This window comes from Gobio gobio (genome assembly GCF_949357685.1).
Source record: "Gobio gobio genome assembly, chromosome: 4".
NCBI classification, from domain to species: Eukaryota; Metazoa; Chordata; class Actinopteri; order Cypriniformes; family Gobionidae; genus Gobio; species Gobio gobio.
This window is the reverse complement of record NC_137100.1, coordinates 21,916,825-21,944,317: the sequence shown is the minus strand read 5'-3', so window position 1 is coordinate 21,944,317 and position 27,493 is coordinate 21,916,825.

Sequence of the window (27,493 nt, the reverse complement as noted above, 5' to 3'; positions counted from 1 at the left end):
AAAACTAGCTAACTTTTCTATTTTTATAGTTTTTTATATTATCTATTTCTGTAATGGCAAAGCTGAATTTTCAGCAGCCGTTACTTCAGTCTTTAGTGTCACATGATCTTTCAGAAATCATTCTAATATGCTGATTTGGTGCTCAAGAGACTTACAATGTTTACAGTGATTACAATCAGTGTTCAAAACAGTTGTGCTGCTTACTGTTTTTGTGGAAATTTTTCAACTTTAGCTCAACTTTATGCAAATGAATCCGTTGAACGCGACGCGACTATCCAATAGAAGTAGAGCACATGGAGACGGAGGGAAGTCTCTCGCTGGTCCTTTGTTTTTCATCAACATACACATGAGGGGAAGTGTCACAACACCACGCTTCAGTCGTGCCGCAAAAGTGGATCTGTATCGTATCGTCTGTATCGTCACACCGCACGCAGAGGCGGCGCAGCAGTGCGTAGCAGGAGCAGAGCAGAAGCAGCAGTGCCGCGATCGTTTCGGCGCAGAGTCTATTTTTGCCGCACTGCTCACGCTGAATTAAAGCCACAGTGGATTGTTCTTGATCAAAACTGACCTGATTAACATAGAAAATAACACATTTCACCATGAAATCATGTAGTGAAGTGTCCCGTGTGTTACACGATCACCATGACATCGTGAAAAAATAAAATAAAATACACGAAAACAACACTGCCAGAAGTTTTTGGCCAAACTTCAAATGACTGTTTAAATGATTAAAACTAGAAGCATATCTTCACTTTAATGTTACATTTATCATGTGAACTCCTTATATACAACATGTTATATGCATGTGTGTATGAGACAGAGGGGAACACGGTCACATTTGCTGCAGATATATGCTGTTCATCATAAATCAAAGCATGAGACAGACAGGGGTCGGAAGAGAAGACCGGAAAATGTGACATAATGGACAATATTCGTCTGTATTTGCAATACACGAGCCGCGGTTCAGCTGCGCGAGACAAACGCTGCCAGTGTGAACGCACAACGGGGCGCGCGGCTCCCGCTCTCCACACGCACCGCTCCTGCCCTGCCAACGCACTGCTTTCGTGTGCGGTGTGAAGCCGGCGTAAGCCTTACATACGCTCTGCCTATGGTTATTTATCTTCGTTTATTGTTCTTATTCTGTTAATTTATATTTTATTTATAAATGGATTTTGTTGTTTCTATGAAAGTTTTGGCTGACAATACATCACATTTAACCAGTGTTGCCACAGTTACTTTGAAAAAGTAACTTAGTTACTTTACAGATTACTTGATTTTAAAAGTAACTAAGTTACTTTACAGATTACTTGATTTTAAAAGTAACTAAGTTAGATTACAAGTTACTTTATTAGTTACATTCATCAGTTGCCAACAACACCTCTGCAGCCTCAACATAAAAATGACAACCGTTTTTGCCAACACTAAACATAAAACACTAAACATAAAACCCTAAACATGTTAATGAAAAAGGTACAAATTACTTTGTGTTCTTATTAAATACATTTATGAAAAACATTTTTAATTTATATATGAATGTAAATAATGATATGGGCCTACACAAATAATATAAAATTACAAGATTTTTATTTTATTGTAAACGTAATGTGCAGCTCTGTAAAGGGACAACAAATATATGATCGATCCGTGAGAACAATATATTTTTTAATAATCTTTAAGTGCACAAAACTATGAAAATATATGAAACGCTTCAAAACAGAGCGGCAACAAAGCGCTTATGCGCATCCCGGGTGCAGAATGATGCGCTTAAAGCAACATGGAGTCAGAGGGCGCAGTGCAGCACGAGTGCACATTGAAGAGTTCACGGCATAAAGAGAAGATGAGCGTTGAGCCCACAAATCCTAGTCTACTATGTAGCCTATGTCGGTCCAAACATTCACTGATTATTTGTTTCTTCACAGTTTTTAATTCTGGTTATTGTGCGTGTGATGCTAATTAATAGTCCTTGTGTTGTCACCTGAGTAGCGAGCACAACATCTTTCAGAAACCGCTAGATAAACTCCAGGAAGATAAATTATTTTATCAACATATCAAGTATTATAACGGGAATATATCATATGGAGTGAGCTTTACCGTGCTGCTGCTGACTGGAACCGAACGCGACGCGCAGTTTTGCTGAACGGAGAATGATTGACAGCTACAGCGGAGGAAAGACATTCAGCTATGGAATGGCTTTAGATGACTTTGTAGGCTACTAGCAAATAATAATATTCTAATAATGATTGCTGAAAGATAATGTGACAATATATATTTCTGATGATTATTTAATTATCACGACATGCCTAATCTGAGCAAGTGACTGCCTGTCTTGAGTTTTGTCGACAGACGGAGGCGGCAAGAAATTTGACGGAGGCGGCCGCCTCGTAATTCTCTATGCAGGAAAACCCCTGCTGAGACTAAACAAGAAAGCAAAAATATATATTTTTACTAAGGAAAATGACAAAAAAAGTAACTCACAGGGACTTGGATAAGTTACTTTAATCTGATTACTGGTTTGGAAATAGTAACGCGTTAGATTACTCGTTACTGGAAAAAGTGGTCAAATTAGAGTAACGCGTTACTGGCATCACTGCATTTAACTAATCTTAATTGTCATATTATTTTGATCAAGCGTATTGTAAAATTATGTAATTTGAGAGTAGGCATTGAGGTCCACCCTTTCTTTTGACCAGGGTCCACTCACTTTAACATTTCTGGCCTTGCCACTGAGTAGCTGTGTCCAGTGATTTGAGAAAAACTGATCTTTGTGCAGATAAGGAGCAGCTTAATGCAGTAACTTTACCAATAAAAGTGAAAACATTGTAAGTCACTTGATCAATCTCCTGTGAGATACCAAATTCAAGTGTATGGAAGTTTAATAAGCAAAATGAGCAATCCTAATTATGACAATGATTCTTGAATTATGCCAATGAGTTTGCACTCCCAGATCAGAAATATGGATGCAATGGCAAAGAGCACATGTTGATATGGTGCATTAAGCACTAGTTCAGGTAATATATGATCTTTAAAATCTTGAATGTTCAGTTTTAGTGGCACTGCCAAGTAGTGACATTCATAGGGCAATCAGAACTAGGAACGCATACTGGCGACAAAGTATGGGACAATTTCAGACCCTCTCTCCTTCTCCAGCCCTTTTCCCTTTTCCCTTCATGTCTGGACATCCACAAAGCCCTTGTGTGACCTGATGCTTCTCCCCTCTCTGTATAGAAGGACTGGCTCTGGGGTAGGGGTCAAGGGTCCTGTGCCTCAAGGTTTAGATGTGCCGTTCTATCTTAAAGCTTTAGCTTTATGGCCCTGAGGTTATTGAGGCTCTTCTAAAAGGCCATAAGGCTGCACTGTGCATGAGAGGAGACATGTAATGAAGTGGATAATGGACGTGAAGTGTGCTGGACAAAGCTACACATTATGACCCTGAGAGCTGATCCTCGCCGCTATGCCACATGAATGAAAAGCATGTTAGTGCACTTAGCTCAGTAAGTGCAGGTAAAATGTTAGATCAGAGGTCCAAATATGGCATATTGCTCACTGGTGGATGGAAATTTTAAGGGACTTCAAAGGTGCAGTCATTTTTTACCCCAGCTACTGATTTTTATAAACATTTTTTAAATCATGCACACTGACTTAAAATTAAGACTTCAGTCTTATTCGTCCCCCAAAAATACGTTTTTATTTTACATAGTGTGAGTCTCTCATGAAGGCCGCCATATTGAGATCACATGACCAGCTAACTTTTTTTCTCAATAACCCCTCATTTTTGGAAACATTGACTGTTTCTCAATTCTAAGAATGCAAAGAACGGTCTCATGAAGACAGGTCTTGCCAGGCAACCTTGAAAGCACGAACTCGGACACAGAACGCATCTTTGTGAGAATTGAGATGGGCTGTGATCTTGCTGCTCAACTGACCGTTCAGCACATATTAGGCAGTGGGACAGCACCAACTAATACACAGTAACTTCACAGATGTTGTAACCTTAAAACATTTAATTACATTATTGTTATTATTTGATATCTTTTTTATTTTAGTATTTGTGTAAATGAGTATGTAGCCTATTTAAAGTTAAGGTTTGTCGATGTTATGATCCTTTTAAATGTTCCAATTAAAAAGTAATGCAGGCTTTCTCCAGGTATTAGAACTTTATCAAAATTATGCCAAACAAAACGACAAATGTTTACTTTCATGAACCGTCCTGTATTTTTGAGCAGGAATCTCTTGAGTGAGAACAAGAGAAGTTTAAAGCTACAAGCTTCCGTATGTTGTCCACCCGCTATGACTTTTGGTTTGATTTTCTCAAGTCTGCACTTGATGCATCCTATCGAACACATCCGGGTACTTTTATGCAATCTCTGTACTTGGGTTCTTGAGTATTGGAACCAGACTGATGATGTAGTACGAAAACACAAGGACGCAAGATTGCTTAAGAACGCGTATTGAGAAACGGACATTCTTTCATGAAACAAATTACATTACAATGGCAACAGTAACTGAAAATGCTCTCTTTTGTGCCATGCTGCATGCACACCAATTGTAGTCAGTATAAAGTCAAAGCTTCTCACAGCAGCAAGCGCAACGTAAACCAGAATTTATTTTGTGCACTTTTCAGCCATCTATCTCTCTTCCATTTCACTTTTTCGTAATATAGAAAATACAAGGTCACAAGACGTGCTCCTGGTGAAAATGAAAATCATCATTCAGGTTTGCCGCTCTTTTTCCATTCATAAACAAACACATCAAGGCTCTTTACTGATTGTTCTGGTATTGATAACTGTATAACAATCGCATTAACGAGAGCATATGTTTTCATCAGTCAGTACATTAACATCTTAATATGACGGTTATTATTTTGGCAATCATCTGCGGATCGTTACATGGATGTATGTTGTTTTGTCCACCTTGAAACAAATACAAAGAATCTTCCTCTTTATTTTTTGTCTCCCTCTATTTGTCTAGAAAATTATCATCCCTGTGTCTCTCTAATAAAGGAAAGTAAAATTTGCCTCTGCGGTTTGCATATTGCATGTGGTGTAATCAAAACAAAACAAGAGGTACAATGTGCCATCAGTAAAACAGTATTTAGATACGCACAAAGACATTAACGCATCAAGGTAACAGAAAGCAGAGGATTGTTCTGCGCTCAAACAAAAACATTAATTACAATTTTTTTCCACCACTCCTCCTTGCAAAGCCCGTTCAATGAATTGGCCTTAGAAACGTCCTTTCAGGCCCGTATGTGTGCCTAACAAATGAAGCGACGGCAATCTGAAAGAATTGTCATTTTAATGAGAGCAATTAATTATGGTGGCAAAGGGAGCATTTGCTTTGCAAACATCTACTCTGTGGGGAAGGGTGAGTAGGCTTTGCTCTTTGCTAGACTCCATACAATATCATATACATTCATATTCTTTATTCACTGGCACAATATGCCTTATACAGTCCGACACCATACCACGTCTGGTGGAGTGCTCTGAATGGCGGAGTTGGTGGCCTTGGGGAGATTGATAGAAAGCTTTTTTTACTTTATATATGGCTTTTTCATCACATTTGCAAGTCTAACAAATACTACCTGTGGTATTGTGGCAGGAAGAAATCAAATTATCAAAATGATTTACATTAAAATAAGAATGCAGCAAAAGAAAACTTAAATAAAGCAATGTAAATGGGTTCGGAAGCAAACTGGCAATGTCTCTTATAAGGTGAAGTGCCTTCATGGCCCGGCTGCTTTATGAATACCTGATGGAAATCAAGATAACATCAGTCTGTCAAATCTTTAATCCTTTATTGGAAGTTCACCCAAAAATAAAAATGTTATCATTTACTCACCCTCATGAGGATCCAAACCTGTATGACTTTCTTTCTTCCGTGGAACACAAAAGATGATATTCTGAAGAAAGTTTTTGTCCATACAGTGAAAACTGCATTGGAACTCCTTGAAAAACAAGTACACTTTAGCATACCTTTAAAAAGAGTAATTATTACGGAAATAATATACTTTAAAAGCATATACTTGTAGGTTCAGAAACACTGTTAATTGAATTTAAATCAACACCTTGGTTTTGCTATGTTTTATAGAACCTGTTGTTGAATCACACCTGATGCATCCATACTTGTGGAAGCTGATGTGCCATGTTGTTAGTTATTGCCATAGTGTGTTTGTTATTTTTGGGGCGGAGCAATAAAGTAGGGGTGTGTTTGGGTTTGTTTGTCGATTTCAAATATCAACAGTGTATCTCAGAAATTGCTTACTGTGCACTGAATGTATCGTTTTGAACAAATTTCAGAATTACAATTAGATTAAATGTATTATTGTTTCACCAGTTTTTTTCACCCACTTAAAGGGTTAGTTCACCCAAAAATGAAAATTCTGTCATTAATTACTCACCCTCATGTCGTTCGACACCCGTAAGACCTCCGTTCATATTCGGAACACAAATGAAGATATTTTTGTTGAAAGCTGATGGCTGAGAAAGGCTTCAGACAGGCCTCCATTGGCATTCAGTACATTAATACTCCCAAGACCCATAAAAGGCACTTAAAACGTCGTTACAAAGTCCATCTCACCACAGTGGCTCTACAATAATTTTACGATGCGATGACAATAGTTTTTGTGCACAAAAAAAATCAAAATAACACCTTTATCCAGCTTTTTATTGTCTTCCGTGTGTGCCTCCACGACGCATGCGCGAGAATATGACGTAGCGCCAGCGTTCGGGAATCCATGAAATGCACACTAAACGATCAATGTAGAATCCAACAGCTTAGACACGCGCGTCTTCCTCTGCTTGTAAACAAATCCCTTCTGGGTCATGTGTCCGAGCGCCGGATCTGCGTCATATTCTCGCGCATGCGTTGTGGAGGCACACACGGAAGACAATAACAAGCTGGATAAAGGTGTTATTTTGATTTTTTTTTTGCGCACAAAAACTATTGTCGTCGCATCGTAAAATTATTGTAGAGTCACTGTGGTGAGATGGACTTTGTAACGACGTTTTAAGTGCCTTTTATGGGTCTTGGGAGTATTAATATATGTATAATACTGAATGCCAATGGAGGCCTATCTGAAGCCTTTCTCAGCCATCAGCTTTCAACAAAAATATCTTCATTTGTGTTCCGAATATGAACGGAGGTCTTACGGGTGTCGAACGACATGAGGGTGAGTAATTAATGACAGAATTTTCATTTTTGGTTGAACTAACCCTTTAAAGGAACTGTATGTAGGATTGTGGCCAAAACTGGTACTGCAATCACTGTATCCCCTCTCCCCCTCCCCCCTGACTCGAGGTTGCCAGATAGGCTGCAGCAGAGCCGTTGAAAATTATTATATGGCTATAATATAATTATTATATTATATTATTATATGGCTCTGGGCTGCAGGATCCAGCAGGAACGTAGGCTGCTACAAGGAGCTTCCAATGGCAAGTAACGAGTCCTACACAGCAAGTTTTTTTTTCTTCTGTTAATTATGTTTATGTTTAGAGATGTTTTGTGAAGTAATTATGTATCGCAAAAAATTACTAATGGCGATTAGCCAAATATAATCGTAAATATGAACGCTCGTATGTGACAGTACATTGTTAGAACAGTAAGTTAGCTGTTAGTCTAACTTGTAGCGGTATCTGTCATTAACGTAAGTAAGTTACAAGCACAAGCCTAAGTCACTATGTGTCATACAGGTCAACTTGCAGCATGTGTTGTCCACTATATATGCAAAGAACGAATGAGGAATCATTTTTACTCAGGTAACGTTAGGCTAGTGTCTCAAATACGTTTTCACATTGCCATAATGGGCGTGCTAATGTTGTTTTCCTCAGCGTCTCAGCATAATGACAGAGAAACGGGCTCTGATAATGCATTAATAATGTTAGCAATGACGACTCGTCGTTTTTATTTACCAAACAATTCCTTAACGTTACCTTTTCAATTCAATGACCCACCACCTCCTCCATATGCGCTAACCTAACGTTACTTTGCACAAACATGCATAACTTTGTTCGACTGTCATAAATATTTGAAATGTCCATTTCAAAAACATAGTTAGCCAAACATATGAACCTTAACGTTACCTGTCCAGAAGGAAATTAGCAACGTTGGCGTCTGTCTTCAAATACTTTTTTTAGTTTTCAGCCATCTCCATCTTTCAAAGGCATCTCCTATACAAATCCTTTTTTTATTTCGTACATTGTCACAACGTTTTTCTGATTCATAACGAGGTCTTTTACAACCCCAAATCAGAAAAAGTTGGGACAGTATGGAAAACGCAAAAAAAAAAAAAAAGAAGTGATTTCTAAATTTACTTTGACTTTTATTTCATTGCAGACAATATGAACACAAAATATTTCATGTTTTGTTTGGTCAACTTCATGTCATTTGTAAATATGCATCCTTTCATGTCATTCAGACCTGCAACACATTTCAAAAAAAGTTGGGACAGGAGCAATTTAGGGCTAGTAATGAGGTAAAATGGTTAAATAATGATGTGATTTGAAACAGGTGATGTCAACAGGTGATTGTAATTATGATTTGGTACAAAAGCAGCATCCAAGAAAGGTCTAATCCTTTAGGAGCAAAGATGGGCCGAGGATCGCCAGTTTGCCAACAAATACGTGAGAAAATTATTGAAATGTTTAAAAACAATGTTCCTCAAAGAAAGATAGGAAGAGATTTGGATATTTCACATTCAACAGTGCATAACATAATTAAAAGATTCAAGGAATCTGGAGGAATTTCAGTACGTAAAGGCCAAGGGCGCAAGCCTAAGCTGAACAACCGTGATCTCCGATCCCTCAGGCGGCACTGCATCAAGAATCGTCATTCATCTATAAGCGATATCACCACATGGGCTCAGGACTACTTTGGCAAACCTTTGTCAAGTTTCACAATACGTAGTTACATCCACAAATGCCAGTTAAAACTGTACTGTGCCAAAAGGAAGCCCGATGTTAACAGTGTCCAGAAGCGCCGTCGACTTCTCTGGGCTCGGAGGCATCTGGGATGGACCATCACACAGTGGAAACGTGTACTGTGGTCAGATGAATCAGAGGAATGGACGCTGTGTGCTCCGGACCAAAGAAGAAAAGGATCATCCAGACTGTTACCAGCAACAAGTCCAAAAGCCAGGGTCTGTCATGGTATGGGGTTGTGTCAGTGCCCTTGGCAAAGGTAACTTGCACTTCTGTGAAGGCACCATTAATGCTGAAAAGTACATAGAGATTTTGGAGCATAATATGCCGCCTTCAAGAAGACATCTTTTCCAGGGACGTCCATGCATATTTCAACATGACAATGCAAAACAACATTCTGCACACATTACAAAGTCCTGGCTGCGGAGGAAGAGGGTACGGGTACTTGACTGGCCTGCCTGCAGTCCCGACCTGTCTCCAATAGAGAATGTGTGGCGCATTTTGAAGCGCAAAATGCGACAACGAAGACCCCGTACTGTTGCCCACCTTAAGACTTGTTTGAGGGAAGAATGGGACAAAATTACACCTGAAACACTTCATCACTTGGTGTCTTCAGTCCCTAAACGTCTTTTAAGTGTTGTGAAAAGGAATGGCAATATTACAAAGTGGTAAATGCTTTACTGTCCCAACTTTTTTTGAAATGTGTTGCAGGTCTGAATGACAGGAAAGGATGCATATTTACAAATGACATTAAGTTGACCAGACAAAACATGAAATATTTTGTGTTCATATTGTCTGCAATGAAATACAAGTCAAAGTAAATTTAGAAATCACTTCTTTTTTTTATTATTTGCGTTTACCATACTGTCCCAACTTTTTCTGATTTGGGGTTGAAGGTTTAAAAAAATTAGACATTTTTTATCCAAAAAGTTTGTTGCTGCAGCTGTGGTAACTACAGCTGGCAACCTCGATGCCGAAGCACTACTGACTTTGTGATTGGTAGATAGGTGGAGGGTGGCGCTTCAGGCCAAAACACAACATGTCAACATCAACATCAGTTGAGGGCTGCAACTTTTAAAATGACAACATCCTGGCCGGACAACTGTTGTCAGTGATATAAGTATTTGAAATTAACATGATTTCTTAATGTTTAGTGACATATCAGGTCCATTTTATGATTAATTGAGATACATTTCTTACATACAGTTCCTTTAAGTAGGATCTTTATGTAATTTCATAATTACTTCTGTTGGCTTTGAAATAGGTTAAAGTTTACTGCCAAATTTACATTTATATACATTTGTAATGATGAGTTTGCAATTTAGTACATTTAAAAAAGAAAAAAAATTAACTGTAATATTGAGTAACATGCTATAATTAAAATTATAACCAATTACTTTATATATGCCTTATTTTAAACATATCGAAGTTAGTATACTTATTTAAGTCACAGCATAAATTATTACAACATAATGTGCACTTTTAAAAATGTATTTAAGTTTGTTAAGAAACCTACCCCCAGTTTCACAGACATGGCTTGAGCTGTTTTAACTTAAAGAAACTTGCTCTGACATATCTTAAAATATGTCATTGCCATTGTTTTGTCTGAAGATGCACACCAGTAATGTTTTTTTGGTAACACTTTACAATAAGGTTGTATTAGTTAACATTAGTTAATGCATTAGTTAACATGAACTAACCATGAACAACATCTTTGTTCAGCATTAGTTAATCTTTGTTAATGTTAGTTAATAAAAAATATAGCTGTTCATGGCTTGTTCATGTTAGTTCACAGTGCATTAACTAATGTTAACAAGATTTTAATAATGCATTAGTACATTTTGAAATTAACATTAACAAAGATAAATAAATGCTTTATAAGTGCAGTTCATTATTAGTTAACTAATGTAGTTAACTAATGTTAACTAATAAACCTTATTGTAAAGTGTTACCGTTTTTTTTCTTCTAAGGAACATTTGTAAAAGCTACTTAAATGTCCTAATTGAACTAAGGCATAATCCTGGCTTAATCCAAGCCCTCTCTGTAAAACCAGGCCAAAGTGTACTCTCTTTAAGTTTAATTAATATATTGCATTTTTTTTTAAATATATGTTTAAGATTTGAAGTATAGACACTCAATATAATTACATGCACTTCTTTTTAAAAAAGGAAAAAAAAAATTTAAGAAAAAGCTTCTTCAAGTTATAAAGTAGGCCTACAGGTTTGAAACAACAGGAGCTGTTGAACATCGAAATGACTGAGCTTCATCAGTATACTATATCTTGTCCAGGACTTCTCTTCCTTATTAAATGATCCTTTAACTCTCAGGAGGAGGGCCAATTAGGTGGCTGAATCTCAGACACATGCACTTCTGTGAATAAACATGATCACAAGCAAGTGTATCTGCACTCCTGCAGATGCATGTCTGTCCCCCTCTTTAATTAGCTCCAGAAAATCACCTTCACCTGATTGACATCTCCGTTATGTCAAAACTGTAGAATATTCCGTCATGTAAACTTAAATCAAAACGCATCATTCCTGTTTACTAGACATATCTATTTTATCTACAAGCTGGTGGTATGTAACTCCTAATAAAGACGGTGTGTGTGCGCTATCAGACGTGGTTCTTTGAAGGTGTGTGCGAGACTCAGAGAAGCATGACAGACTCCCCCTGTGCAACACAACACACTGATTGGCAAATTGCCAAGCATATCCGCTGCAGCCTGAGTTGCGAGTGGCAGGTAGAAATTGAAAAATGTGAAGCGCACTTTTCCGCTGATTGCTCAAAAGATTACCGACGCTCTCTTTCTCTGCATCAGGTTATTTTCTGCTCCTTCCTTTTCATATAAATGCGGTAAATACATAACTAGCTGTAACTAGCAAGCGTGGTGACAAGCAGTCTATTGAGTGTGAATGTGGGAACTCTGACTGGAGAGAGGCTCAGGGGGAGAGTGTGTCATATTTGTCACCTTGTTTTCATGTGTATGATGGCTCGAGAGAATAGAGCCGTGGCAGCTGTTGTCATCTGCTGTGTCACTCTCTGAATCCGGCCGTCCATGTCAGCCTGACAGACAATCCATCCTTCCATTGATTGTGTCACTCAAGTATTGGTTTATTTGCCTTGCTGTAGCATTTAAGCACCTAACGGATTGAAAATCACTCTGCCGGTGTCGAGATGTCTTCATCCGACTCTGGATCTTCACTATTGTGCCGATGACTGTCAGCTGCTAAGCCCACAGAGCCCTCGGTGGACATTGGCAGCCTCTAATTTACCAAGATAGGCCTGTGAGAGTGGCGGCTTTCTCCCCAGCAGGTCTACCTTTTCTCAGTCTATTAAAATTCTCCTCCTAATAAAAGCAAATTTGATAAACGCCTTTTCTACCTGTTCCATTACGGAGGCCCTGCTGTGCCGTCACACAAGAGGCTGAAAAGAGCCCTCTCCCAGTGAGTCGAGCCACCAAGAGAGCAATTAAATGAGGTACACTTACCTTACTCGCCCCTCTCTCTTTATAACTGCCTTTAAATGTTCATTTCAAAGCCCATGCTGCTCTTTCTAAGGGGGGGGGGGGTGTTTGAATACATGTGCAACTTTATATGTTATGTGTCCAATGTACAGTATATTCATTAAAAGCCTTATGTTATCACATATGGCACAAATGCTGCCATGTTGGAATGACTGAATTTATGAGCTGAGCATGACTAAGCGGCGCCATAAAGATGTAATTACCAACAGGAACCTTACACCCCAACTTTGAATTCTGAGTTCAGTGGCGGAAACCAATTTGTGTTGATAATAATAAGTAATTGGGAATGGTTTGACTGCAAAATTCGTATGCATGCTCATTTTGTGAACTGCGGGGTTATAATCATTTTTACTTATTTTTTAGGATTGCCAAAGTTAATTCACTAAAAAATAAAGTATGTCAGCATCAAACGGAAATTGTGATCAACATTTATTCCCTATTAAGAGTTTCAGGAATTATTATTTAATATGGCACATTCAGAGCTTTAATTATAAGCACTAAGGTTCTCATTCTACGTACCTGTGTCCTATGCAAACAAGAAATTTAGTTTATTATTAATTAATTGCAGTAATCAACTTTGCATGAGTATATAAGCTACCACAAAAAAAACAAGTAACCAATTGGATCATTGTTGTTTGCTAATTGCTGTGATCATTGGTAATTTGCTGCAGGAAAAGGATTGAAAGTTATCTGCCCATTAGGCAACTAACTATTTTATAGCCCAGCCCTCACATCAGCCCTCACGTCCTCTATCGGGGAGAGGACGTTAATGTTTTTATTAAAGATTATAGGATCGCATTAATTTAAAATATAAGGATGTGTACAGATAGCCTTACATTTTTTATAATAAAGAATGAAATAATCCATAAATAATATGAATTGTCAGTTTTGAATTCATAGAGGCATAACATTTTACATTTCTCAGCACAGTCTAGTGTTACTGCCTGTTTAATGCAGGTGGGTCTTAAAGTGTCTTGTTTTAGAATGTACATCAATTACACATATTTAATACACATGCACATGTATATACACATATATACATACTTATCATTAGAGCGGGTCGAAAAAAACCAACATCAAACCGTAATTGCGATTTCCATAGGAACTTCCCTGAACTTAAAGAGCAAAATGTGGTTTGCCATGGTGTTGAGGTGATTGACATGATCCTCATTGGTTTGATTTATCTAATGATCATCAAGACCTTACTAATTGATTGACTGATTGACAAGCTTGTTGATTAATTCTGACATGTGGGTCCAGCCCCTGATTTATTGGTTTATGACTCTGGCTGCATAGTCTTGTCTTGGACTTGTAAACACACACCTCAAGGTGAACCCTTAGGCATCTCTTTCCATGCCTCTTGGCATCTCTTTATCTCTCTTATCTAATGATGGTCTCTGTTCTCATTCATAGTCCCCAGGGCCTTGAGAGTGGAACAGTTCCCAGACCCTCCATTTGCAACGATCTTGTGCAGAACTTGTTTGTGTCCTGCTTGGTTTCAGTTGTGCGTGTGACACAAAAGAGGATATCATTTTTGGGGAGGTGTGGAGCAGTGAATTGCTCCCTACTCCACTGAGCCATCGTACACAGACCTTTTACACTCAACACAATACACCCAGTAGCACACACACACAGCACTTACACCACGACCCCACCTCCTTTAAAACCAAACAGCACTTAGCAGTATTTTAGCCTCAAATGCACAGCCCACACACCATGACCCTGTCTGGAGCACCAACTGTCGACAACATTCAGGGTGGTTGTTTGTGAATTTCCTAAACGGCTACTTGTAAAATTCGGGTTTGGATGATTAAAAAGATTATTAAATTAAGAGAAAAACAACCTCAAAGTGGTATTATTTCATTATATGGTATATTGCCCTTATTCACATCTGCAGCCTCTTTTTGGACTCTTTGCCACTAGCTTCATTTTCACACTTAAATGTTCATTTGATTTACTTTCTCTTTGTGTTGTCCCCTTCCTTTAACAATGCCCCCTCCCTTTTCTGCAGGAGAGGTTTAATTGCAGGGTTACGGGAGTGCAGTGCCCCTGGATGCTGCACGGCCGAACCGGGCCCTACCCTGTCATTTACTCGCGTCAAGCTCAGCTCAGCCATGGGGAAGCTGGAGATTTTCACGGCGGGCCCCGAGAGTATAGTGGACTTGTCTGCCCCTCAGCGGGGCTATAATGACAGATGCCTTTTAACGGCTGCATGGGTAGAAAAGAAAGGGGGGGGGGGGACTGCGGGGGCGCTTGTCAATGTGAAGGGGGATCATTTTTGTCACAATATGTGACGTTTCTAATCTTTTTCCTCTGATTTGCTCCTTTTTGATGACTTTGTAAGTGCAATGAGAGAGTTCATTTGTGTCTCATTGCATGTCTCATTGCAACTTCTCAATGTAATGGATGAAGATAAACACAGTTCATTCTCATGTACTGAAGCCAAATTATTATTAACTATCACTGTCAGATAAGTCTACACTCTAAAAAAAGATGGTTCTTTAAAGGTTATTTACACGTAGTAACAGTTCTATTTAAAACCGTATCATCCTGAAGAACCCTTTATATGCTGAAATGGTTCTTTAGGGTTCTTTATTCCCGCCTTTTTGTTTTTCAAATCTGTAACTGTCAAAGCCATGTCATTACTGATTTTCTGGAGCTCAGCTATACAACTACAACACTGTCAACACACTCGCGACAGGTAAATTATTTCTTTCTTAAAATGTCTATACAAAATTGTAACTGGTTTCCTAACAATAATTTTTCTCTTTTTAGTTTAACAGAACATGTAAGTGTGAGTAGCTTTGTTCAGTTAAGGATACTCATCTTCTCTTCTCCACAAAGTAAGTAACAGAGATATTGAATTTATGATCCATATTGTTAGATTTTTTTAAATTTAACATGCCTAAACGTTACTTTTTTACTTTATGCCTAAACATACCCAGTCACTGTTTCCTTTTAACACATGCTCACATTTTTTGCTAATCATAAACATAATCATTTGGCCTTCGTAAACATAACTGTTTTCTCAAAATCAAATGAAAGAGACTCTAAACTCAAATGTGTATTTCAGATGCTGTCATGTACCACAACCTCATCATCTACAAAGAGAAACTGCCACTCAGAATACATGTAAAGATCATAGAGGATTGTGAAGATATTTCACTGGAACTGGGTCTTCATTGCCTCTATCATGTTCAATGTCAATTGTTATTTATTAATGTGTTTTGCTAACAACTGTCGGTAGAGGACTGTCATTTTTGCTATAATTTGCCATGTCAATAAAAAAAGTACCTAATTGACACAACAAGCTGTTTCATTTATTTATTTATTTATTATTTTATTTTAAACCCAAATAGAGGCAACAAGATATTATGAGGCCTGGCAGATAGAGGACTAAAAATATAATATTAATAATACTAATAATGAAAATAAACTATTATTAAAACATTTATTTAGAACACCATTAAGGTTCTGTAACACCTTTTTAAAGCATGGTTCTGTATGGAACCTTATAAAAAGGGTTCTATTTAAAAAATAATATTTTACATAAATGTGATCTAGATGATGTGTGTGCTGAAGGTGAAAAGCTGTGCTCTGTTATCCTCAGGCAGTGTGTTTGAGAGGTACAGAACAGAAGGGGACAGATGGGCCCAGTGAAAGTCTCCATTGAGAGAGCCTGTCCTCAGGCTCCAGCCCAGCTGTCAGAGAGCACTGAGACAGAGGGAAAGGTGAGATTCACCTATTTTAAAGGCAGACAAGTAACATATGTGTCAGAATTACTAATCTTACACAGAGGTGACTCAGTGTTTGGTAGCTGGAAGACCTGCCCCTGTGTAAATGATAGGCAGATTAAAGAAATCAATGGCCATTTGAAGGGCATGGGATTATCTGATTATCATCTCTTGAACAGGGAGTTGATTCCCAACAAGGGGTAAAAAGAAAAAAGGCATTTATGACTTTAAAATATTAGGGTGTCAATAGATTACATTTGTAATGTGATTAATGTTATTAAAGTAACAGAATATGTGTGCATTTAAAGTACCCAGACTGACTCTTGACCCCTCAATACTAAACCTTTTTGTCCTGTTTTTGTCCAAGAACATCTCAAAGCATAACAACCGATATCAAATTATAAAAGAATCAACACAGATTCTATATTTGTCGAGTTGGATTAAAGAATACTGCAAATTTTGCAATTTAGGGTCACAAAAAACATGCTTTTATCTACATTTTTATCTGCATACAGTGCACTGCCAAAACAAACTTCACAGAAATTATGATTATGAGGCAGATTATCAATTAATAAATACTTTTTTTCATGCGATTCCTTGCACAAAACTGTGACGTCACAACACTTTTACCATGTAAAACACGTTTGTAAACTAATACAATTTGACGTTTGTATCACATAATCAGCTCCACAAGTATTTGTTTTCTGACATAGTAAACTTCTCACCTGCTCACCTGACACAGCATTGCACTTGTGATGCAGAGCACTTGGGTACGGGTCCCGTAAAAAGAGCTCAAAGATTGTAGAAGCAAGCTAAAATGGCATGGTTGTTTCAGCAAATGCTTTTTTGTCTTTACTGTTTATGGTCGTTCAGCTTTTGGTATTGCTGCCCCAAATGAGTGGAATCTGCTACAAAAGTCATTGAAATTAGAGTCCTATATTTCAATCTCTACATTTAAAAAACTACTAGGGAGTGTTTTTATTAGAGCATGTAAAAGTTTTAAATGAATGTATATGTGTGTGTATTGTAATGTATGTTTGTATGTCTTTCAGGAGATTTAACTTCCTTCCAGGCTGTTGTTGAAAATAAGAAACTTGTTCTTAAGTGACTTGCCTGGTTAAATAAAGGTTTAAAAAATAATAATAATAAGGCCATTGGTTTTGTTTAGGGTTGGAGGTACGTTATTTTAAAACGTGATATAGCATTAATCTTTTTAGCACCACTCACCGGACTTTTCATTTCTGAACTGCCACGATATGTACAACAACCAATGTGATAAACCTTTGCCAGATTCTCATTCATCTGTTTCAGATAACACCGAACCTGCTTTTAGTGCTACTCACTGGACACTTAACTTTGAAAGTGTTGCAAAATGAGCAAGAAGCAACATAATATCCTTTTCCAGAAATGTTGCTATTGAGCTTGCAAATCAGCAGTATTTAAATATAACAACTTTCTCCACACTTAATCTTAGTATGTAACCGAGATGTTCCTGCCCACAGGAAGTCCTCTGATGGTCTTCTCAATAAATTACAGGTATCACTCTGAACATATCTGGTCTGATGTCGATGAAGGAGTAGTAATACAAAAAAAGGTAACACTGCACTAGCTAAATTTCAGTTTAAAAGTTTCACATTTGAAAAGACTTCATTCAGCATGCACGAATAAACAAAAATTACTAACTTTATCAAAGTGTGTGTGTGTGTGTGTGTTTTTTTTTTTTCTTCCACTAACTTCAGTCTTTTACTTGATGACACAAAATAACAGGTTGGACTTCGGCAGAAGTCACACGGATTACTTTCATTCAGTTCATTTAGTGAAATCACTCTCGGATGAATACAGAGATGCAAACACTCCCTACACCTTCAAAAGCAGCAGGAACCAGGTTCGGAGCGCAGAAGGCCCTTGTCAGGTAACGTGCAGGTTCTCTATGTGTTTATCACATCCACTCTCTTCTTTGTCCCTCACACTTCATCCCTGTCTTTTGATTTCTGCTCGGCTGCTCTCCAAAGGCTTTGACTGACGGTGTCACATTAAGCATGGGGAGACACGGTCGCTCGGGGAGGGGAGGAAGAGGGGTGGGAGCTCTTTGGCGCAGTAGGTAGAAACTACCGTAATTATAGAGCACAGACACACTGAGGAGGAGAAAAAGAGGCCGAACACGCAGCTCACATTAAAAAAGAAAAGCGCAAAAATAAAAGCAAGTGTGTTTTCATGCTGAAAGAAAAGAAAAAGGAGAAATAAGTGGAGAGAGAGGAAAGTAGGGGTTTGTAATGGGAGGAAAGAGCTTAAACCGAACGAGAATTGTCTGTTTTTAGTGGATGTTTGCAACTCTTTGTAGGGGCTGTGTTGTCTAGGATGCGTGTGTCTGTGTTGATGTGTTTGATGTCAAATTTGAATACCTCACTTTTTGTAAGTGAATATTTCACTCATGTTTCAAGTCCCCTAAGATAAAATAAAAACAGGAGCAGTGACAGCAGCGTTAATCAAAAGTAAAAAAAAATTATATTTGTTTATTTTATTCATTAATTTTCACCCTGCACTTGTGCTTAACATTTCACTTGAGTACGGTATTCAACAAGAGTCCAGGAAGATCAGTCTCACATATGAGCTCATATGTTATTTCCATTTATTTTCATCTTCCTCCAATTTCATATATATATATACCAACACAGAGAAAGGTGGTCATAATTAGAATGGTGGTCATAATTAGAAAGGTGAAAGCCATAATGGTCATAATGTAATGCCTGATTGGTGTATACACTCACCTAAAGGATTATTAGGAACACCTGTTCAATTTCTCATTAATGCAATTATCTAATCAACCAATCACATGGAAGTTGCTTCAATGCATTTAGGGGTGTGGTCCTGGTCAAGACAATCCCCTGAACTCCAAACTGAATGTCAGAATGGGAAAGAAAGGTGATTTAAGCAATTTTGAGCGTGGCATGGTTGTTGGTGCCAGACGGGCCGGTCTGAGTATTTCACAATCTGCTCAGTTACTGGTATTTTCACGCACAACCATTTCTAGGGTTTACAAAGAATGGTGTGAAAAGGGAAAAACATCCAGTATGCGGCAGTCCTGTGGGCGAAAATGCCTTGTTGATGCTAGAGGTCAGAGGAGAATGGGCCGACTGATTCAAGCTGATAGAAGAGCAACTTTGACTGAAATAACCACTCGTTACAACCGAGGTATGCAGCAAAGCATTTGTGAAGCCACAACACGCACAACCTTGAGGCGGATGGGCTACAACAGCAGAAGACCCCACCAAGTACCACTCATCTCCACTACAAATAGGAAAAAGAGGCTACAATTTGCACAAGCTCACCAAAATTGGACAGTTGAAGACTGGAAAAATGTTGTCTGGTCTGATGAGTCTCGATTTCTGTTGAGACATTCAGATGGTAGAGTCAGAATTTGGCGTAAACAGAATGAGAACATGGATCCATCATGCCTTGTTACTGGTTGCAGGCTGGTTGTGGTGGTGTAATGGTGTGGGGGATGTTTTCTTGGCACACTTTAGGCCCCTTAGTGCCAATTGGGCATCGTTTAAATGCCACGGCCTACCTGAGCATTGTTTCTGACCCTGTCCATCCCTTTATGACCACCATGTACCCATCCTCTGATGGCTACTTTCAGCAGGATAATGCACCATGTCACAAAGCTCGAATCATTTCAAATTGGTTTCTTGAACATGACATTGAGTTCACTGTACTAAAATGACCCCCACAGTCACCAGATCTCAACCCAATAGAGCATCTTTGGGATGTGGTGGAACGGGAGCTTCGTGCCCTGGATGTGCATCCCACAAATCTCCATCAACTGCAAGATGCTATCCTATCAATATGGGCCAATATTTCTAAAGAATGCTTTCAGCACCTTGTTGAATCAATGCCACGTAGAATTAAGGCAGTTCTGAAGGCAAAAGGGGGTCAAACACAGTTTTAGTATGGTGTTCCTAATAATCCTTTAGGTGAGTGTATATTGCTGTTTGGATTTAAATAGGCAAATGCTTAAGAGTCAATGATTGGATCTTTATTGCAGTTAGTATGTTTCTAGCATGTTATATGTTTGGCAACAGTTCTTCTAACCCTATAGAGTGTAACTTTTAATTTCTTAAACAACCATGTAGAAAGACATATCATGGCCATATTCCAGGATGACAATGTCAAGATGTGTGTTCATGTTTTTCTATCCCGGTGGGGACTTAAAATGCAGAAAGTTTTGTGTGATGGGTAGGTTTAGGGGTAGGGATAGTGTAAGGGGATAGAATATACAGTTTGTATATAAAATATACCATATAAAAAACATTGCGTCTATATTATATGATTTTATTATTATTATCATATAAAATATTAGTGTGGTGAAAATAAGCAGAGTTACTTGTAACTGTGTATTAATGTCTATTAAAGTGGCTGATCAATAATGTAACTGGATGTGATGTACTCTCTGGCAGAATAAATTAAACCTCCTTATGTAACCTCTCAGCATTGAATTACCGAACCTGGATGAGCAGTCGTAAAGTCACTGTCTATTATTTATCTTAATATTGGATGTCCACCCCTTACTGTATATCAACATCATGTTACCAAACCAAAAGGATGCATAAATGTTCAAACACGCTAAAATCTTCACAATATTGATTTAGAAAACTGAGTGGATTACTGCTACAAAAGAAAGATTTCCTTTAAGTGGACATAAAAACACTCATAAATCAGGATTGCGGTTTTTGTCTTTGCTAGTTTTAAAAGCCCCTCTTTCCACTGAAGGCTTGAGAACTTGAAGTGAATGTGAAGGACGCTGCTGTATTTATAAGTTTCATCATCTGCTTCTGTGGCTTTATAGCTTCTGTCTTATAAAGTACTGGTTGTTCTGACCTTTTCAGATGCTTATAATTAAGAGTTTTCAGGCTACATACATTTAACAGGTAATACGGTATAAATAAGCTTTTCTCAATCTGAATTTTACACCTATTGTTAGTGCTGTGCTTTTGTTAAAGCCTGTGAATCCAACAGCATCTTGGGTCAAATGGATGAAATGATGACATTTCATCGAGGCTGCGCTTTTGTCACGGCATTCTGTGCTGTATTGTGATCTCTGGGCGGTATTTTATCTTTCCATTTCACACAGGTCCAGGTCATGTTTAAAATATCATCAATTACCACTTCAGTCAAGACTAAGGTCCACCTCACATAAAAATTAAGTGCTTTGAAACCTGCTACTTTTTCTTCGCACAATTATTGAAATTTTGCTTTCAGCCGTAAATAATAACCGTCTCACTTTAGTCATTCACAGCAGAGAGACCGTCTCTCATCTCTCGAGGGCAGGCATGTGCAATAGTGGGCAGGAAAAAGAATCATGTTGCATATATCTTTATGTATAAAGATGTAGGGTCAAGTCTGGTCGATAGGCAATCTCTCAGCTCTAGCGGAAGTGATGGGACTATTTGAGGCTGGAATGGCTCTGTTGTAGTGGAAGGAAAGGCTAATCTGTTGCAGATGGGTTTGGACCCAGCAGGTGTGCTGGTCAGCTGGTCGTGAGACCTGTGTGGACATGAGCGTGCAGAGAGGTGCTACGGGGGCAGGACAGGGTCTAGATGGTGTGTCAGTTATTGTGTCACCCTCTCACATGGTGTTTAAGACTGGGAACTCTTTTGTGTGACATGGACTATTGCTGAATTGTATTGAGACTTTTCTGATCAGATACAAGGGGTTTTTCTTAATGATCCTTTATTGTCTGTTCAAATGTTCAGGATTATATCCAATATTTAGTTATAAATACAGTAAAACAGTAATAATATGAAATATTATTACATTTCAAAATAACTGCTTTCTGTTTTAATATATAATTTAATATTCTGTGTCATTTATTTCTGTGATGGCAAAGCTGACTTTTTAGCAGCCATTATTCCAGACTTCAGTGTCACATGATCCTTCAGAAGTCATTCTAATATGCTAATTTGGTGCTCGAGAAACATTTCTTTTTATTATAAATGTTTGAAAAAGGTTGTGCTGCTTAATATTTTTGTGAAAAATGTGATGCATTTGTTTCTGATTCTTTGATAAATTGAAAGTTCAAAAGAACAGCATTTCTTTGAAATAGAAATCTATTTAATCTATTTAGATCTATTTCTATCTAACTTTTTTTCATCAGTTTAATGCATCCTTGCGGAAGAAAAATATTAATGTCTTTCCAAAAAAACAACAACTTTTGAACGGTATAGTGTACATTTATTTCATATTTTAATAATTTTTAATAATTTTAAATAGCTGTTGATTAATAATAAAACAGCACAAACTGAATTCACCATGCATCAAAATCACTAATGATCCATCAGTCGCAAATTTTTACTATGGCCAGTTTTTTTAATAAAACCATCTCAGTACTTCAACGCATCCCCTGAGGTCCCCCATCTGGCTAATTAGTCTATAATTAGCTGTCTTCTTCAATCACTTTTAAAGCGTATCTCTTCATTTAACCAATCTCTCAGTTACATTAGTAGTATGTTGTCATGAAAATCAGTTAAGTCACAGCCCTCGCAATTACTCATGATAACTAATTAAAGAAAATGATCTTATCATTTCATTAATCAGCATAGCTGTTAGGCTATATGAACATTTAAAATGCATGTTTGTGTTAAAATGTCCAGTGGTTGGTTTTGCATTTACTTGTGCTAAAGTTAATAAATCTAATATTCTGTTAAAAAGATGGACTCTGGCACAAAATTCTGGCCCTGAGTTTCAGTAAGAGCTTCAGTTCACTTCCACTTACAGGTTTCATGTTCCTGAAATGCCAGGGGCTGTAAGAGGTACCTGTCAATGGTGGGAGGTCAAATTAATGATGCTTGACTTGCGTCCATTATATCCCATTAATAACAGTACACGACCCTCTCGGCCTCCTGCAGGTGCCCTTAGACACTCATTAAGATATTAGCCATTGTTTCAGGGGGGAAGTACATTTAAGGTGATATACCTATCCCATCTCATTTATAAAGAAAATCTCGCTCTCGCTGCACTCTCGCCAAAGACATGATACTTTTTTTGGCATATCATATTTTTTCACCCATATATGATATGAGTCATTTCACGAGTTTGCACTTACATATAATTTAGAGGGAGTAAATTTAAATGCGTATTTGGCATGCTGTCCAGGGGGAGGGCTCCGTGCTCAGAATTTGGCCCAAACCCAGAGTACCCCTGTGTATGTAAAAGTGGTTAGAACTAAAAGTGTGGAGAAGGGGTGGTGGAAGGATGCTGATAAACTGTCAACAAACGAAGTAAGACTGCTGAATATATATATATACCTCCTACCCGAACTTTGTTAATAAAACATCATATATGTTTTCTGTATCATCAAAGTCTGAAAGGTCTTTTAAACAAACCAAAAGTTTGGGGTCAGTAAGATTTTTATTTCATTTTATGTTTTTGAAATAAGTCTCTTATGCTCACCAAGGCTACATTTGATATTGTGTAACATATAAAAAATACAATTATGTAAAATATTATTATGAACTGTTTTCTATTTCAATGTATTTTAAAATGTAATTTATTTCTGGGATGGCAAAGCTGAATTTTCAGCAGCCATTTCTCCAGTCTTCAGTGTCACATGATCCTTTAGAAATCATTAATGAAATTATGCTAAAAGTTGTGCTGCTGAATATTTTTTGTGTGCAACCGTAATACATTTTTCCAGGAATCTTTGATGAATAGAAAGAAAAGAATTTTTTTTTTTTTTGAAATAGAAATATTTTTTGTTGTTGTCACTTTTGATTAATTAACCCTTAAATGCATGACTGTTTCGCCAAACATTCTTACATATTCGGGTCTTTAGTGACCCCGATCTATATCTAACATGGATAGTTCTATACCTGTCGCAATAAAAACTCCTGATATTAGAGTAATAATTACAGAAGAATAAAATAAAACATATTTCGTTACCTTTTGGAGCTTGGAAGGGTTCAGTTTGAGCAGATGTTTTCACCATCATCACTGTCCTCGTCAGAGCTCATTTCCCAGTACATTCAGCATCTGGCTCATATTCGCGATCTCACGCATATTCTCAAACTCAACGTCTTCAAAATAAATATTTTGATCACTACTGACAGCTTCCTTCACCAGATCCATCATCAAGTGACAGCGACACTAATATTGGATTGAGTTCAGTACTTGCTCTGCAGTAAATTGCTGAGCCATTTCAAGGTTTACAGAATATAATTATTATTGTTTTGTTTTCAGTCTGCAGAAAGTATGAGTGAAGTGTCACTTCATCATTGTGTATCAGACATTTTACACCTTGTGGAATAAAGGTGAATTGCATTTAATTCGTCATTATAGATTCATTAATTATTCTGCAGGAAAAAAAAAAAAGTACAATCTTACACACCTCGGGTCGTTAGCGACCCTATACAATTTTGACAAAAAACTAGTGGAAAAACAGGCATTCAATTATAATTTTATAATTTTTTTCTTGTTATATTGTTTAAAATGGATTGATTGAGGAATACTAAGAAGGTTGATGTCTAACTTTAAAAAATGAATGAGGAGGAGGGGAGTGAATGACATCTCGGGTCGCTAAAGACCCGAGGTATGCATTTAAGGGTTAAATGCAGGTTTGCTGAATTAAAGTATTAATTAGTATGAAAAGTATTTGGGGAAAAAAGTATGCATACTAAACTTTTGAACGGTAGTGCATTTAAGCTTAAATCAGTCCTTTAAGAAACTGCTGACTGATTGTATTGTTTAATTATTCTCAAATTATACTCTCATTAATATATATTTTTTTTAAATTTATCCCTCTCTCTCTCCCGCTGTTTGCCTCCATCCTCTAGATCTGGATACCCGAGGGTCATTCAATCTCTGACACTCAGGTATCCAGGTCCTGGTCTGATGACCTGCCCACTGTGAAGCAGATTCCACGAAACCTGCGGAACAATACATGCAGGCGCTCAATTACTAAATGAGGGCAGTAAAATGTTTTGCTGGTGTAACCTAAGACCTGAACCTGTGTTGTTCCTCCTGTTAAAGAGCAGGAGATGACTGTGACACAGAGTTCGGACATTAGTCACACTCTCTGCTCTTGTGGAACCAAAGCTGGGGTTACAAAACAGGGGAATTATCACAACAACGCTAATTATAGATTTTAGTCTTAGTTACAAAGTAAGCCCAGTAAGGTTTTCCAGAGAGACTACTGCAGTCTTTACTGATCAAAACAAGTGTTCTACAAAGTGTTTTAGGAAAGATTTATTTATATATTGATTTATTCATTCATTCTATCTTTCTACAGCGACGTCTTATTTTATGCGCACAAAACCTCAGGTCTGATACAATGAGGTGGGTTAAGAGGTTGTATTGGCTGCTTTCCTAATAATCTTGCCCCCAAACTGTTAGTGAATATTGTGTAATCTCGTCACACTGCATATCTTAGTATGGCTGCTTCTAAAGAATTGTGTGTTGTGTAAGAGAATCAGTGTCAGTGCTCTAGTTCCAGGGCCACCACAACCCTGGTGGTCTGAGGTCTTTACTGATGGAAACTGATCGAAGATCACCTCTGCTCTTGCTCTTGTTCTATTGGAATTGGTGAAGCTAATGAAACGTAGTCTGTCCCTATCATAGAGATATTATGATGCCCCAGAAGTTCAGATATCAATTATGTTGATATTTAAAGGTAACATGTAATTTTGTAAGTTAGAATACTTTCTTGCATCCCAGTTTTTTTCACCTAAATCAATATCTGTTTGAATCCAGAAAAATATAGTTTCACCTCACTGACAATAAAAGCATAATGTTTAGTTATAGTTTTGAGGCCATATGAAGTTCATAACTGTGCATCAATATGATAAATGCAGTAACACTTTCAGAGTTCCTAAAATATTGACAATTACATTACATTGTCTTCAAAAGATGACACGGTAAGAATTATTTAAAAAAATGCATTTGTTTATTTTTCCTTTTTTTATGTGTAGAATGGCGAATCAGTGCGCAACCTCCAAAGCAAGTTCTTTAACAGTTGACTAATGTCACACTTGATCTCACTCTATCCTGTCATTTGCTGCAGCGGTCTGCCTCGCTCAGATTCCACGGTAATGATATTCTTATCAATCATGTGGGAGATGTTAGAGCTTTAGTCCTCACTTTCCCTCCTGCTGAGACTTAATCTCAGCCGAGACACAGTTGCAGAGTCCTCTTATGAACACCAGAGTGTAAGTCTAGTGTCAAGTATTGACTAGACTGTGAATAGAGGTGAGCGCATGAGGGGTGTCTAACCTCTCACCAGCTGCTTGGCTGTTCAATTGGTTTGGTCTCTGTAACACCCCGGGGTAGCAATAATGCAACAGCAGCTTATCTCAATCAATACCTTCATCTCACTTTTGGGGGCTTTATTGCCGAGTCCCCAGAGTGCAGTCGTCTGTTTGCAAGCACAATTATGAGCATGTTTGATCTGTTTTTGATGATTTTTCCCCCATTTGGGGGGTTGCTGGGAAAACATTTGCAAAACAAAACTGTGTGCTCATACGGTTGTGTATTGAACTATTTGACTTCTGTGGAGAACATTGTAAAATAAAAATCTTAGATCAAGTAAATAAATCTGAAAACATTTTTATTTTATTATTTTATTTTATTATTTTTATTTATTTTATAAATGTTTTGTTTGTTTGTTTGTTTGCTTGCTTACTTATAAACCTACTGCATTGTGGCACTGTACAAGGTTATATGTGTTAAAGGGCTAGTTTAACCAAAAATTTTAATTCTGTCATTAATTACTCACCCTCATGCCGTTCCAAACACGTAGGACTTTCATTCATCTTCGGAACACAAATGAAGATATTTTAAAGAAATGTGAGAGATTTATGTCCCTCCATTGACAGTCCACGCAACTACCACTTCAAAAATTAGTGAAGAGATCATAAAACTAATCCATATGAATTGAGCGGTTTAGTTCAAGAGACACGATCACATTGTACGCTGAACAGATTTAATTCACATAAAAACATTCATCAATTCACACATCAGTTGTGGTAAATGGAAGCTCAAGCATGTTCGCTTGACATACGAGAATCGATGAGGTTCATTCTCGTGTTACACAGCACGTTTGAGCTTCCACTTGAACCAATGAGGTTCATTCTCATGTGCGACGCAGCACGTTTGAGCTTCGGCAAGAACCAATGAAGTTCATTCTCGTGTCACGCAGCACGTTTGAGCTTCCACAGGAACCAATGAAGTTCATTCTCGTGTCACACAGCATGTTTGAGCTTCCGCAAGAACCAATGAGATTCATTCTTGTGTGTCACGCAGCATGTTTGAGCTTCCGCAAGAAACAATGA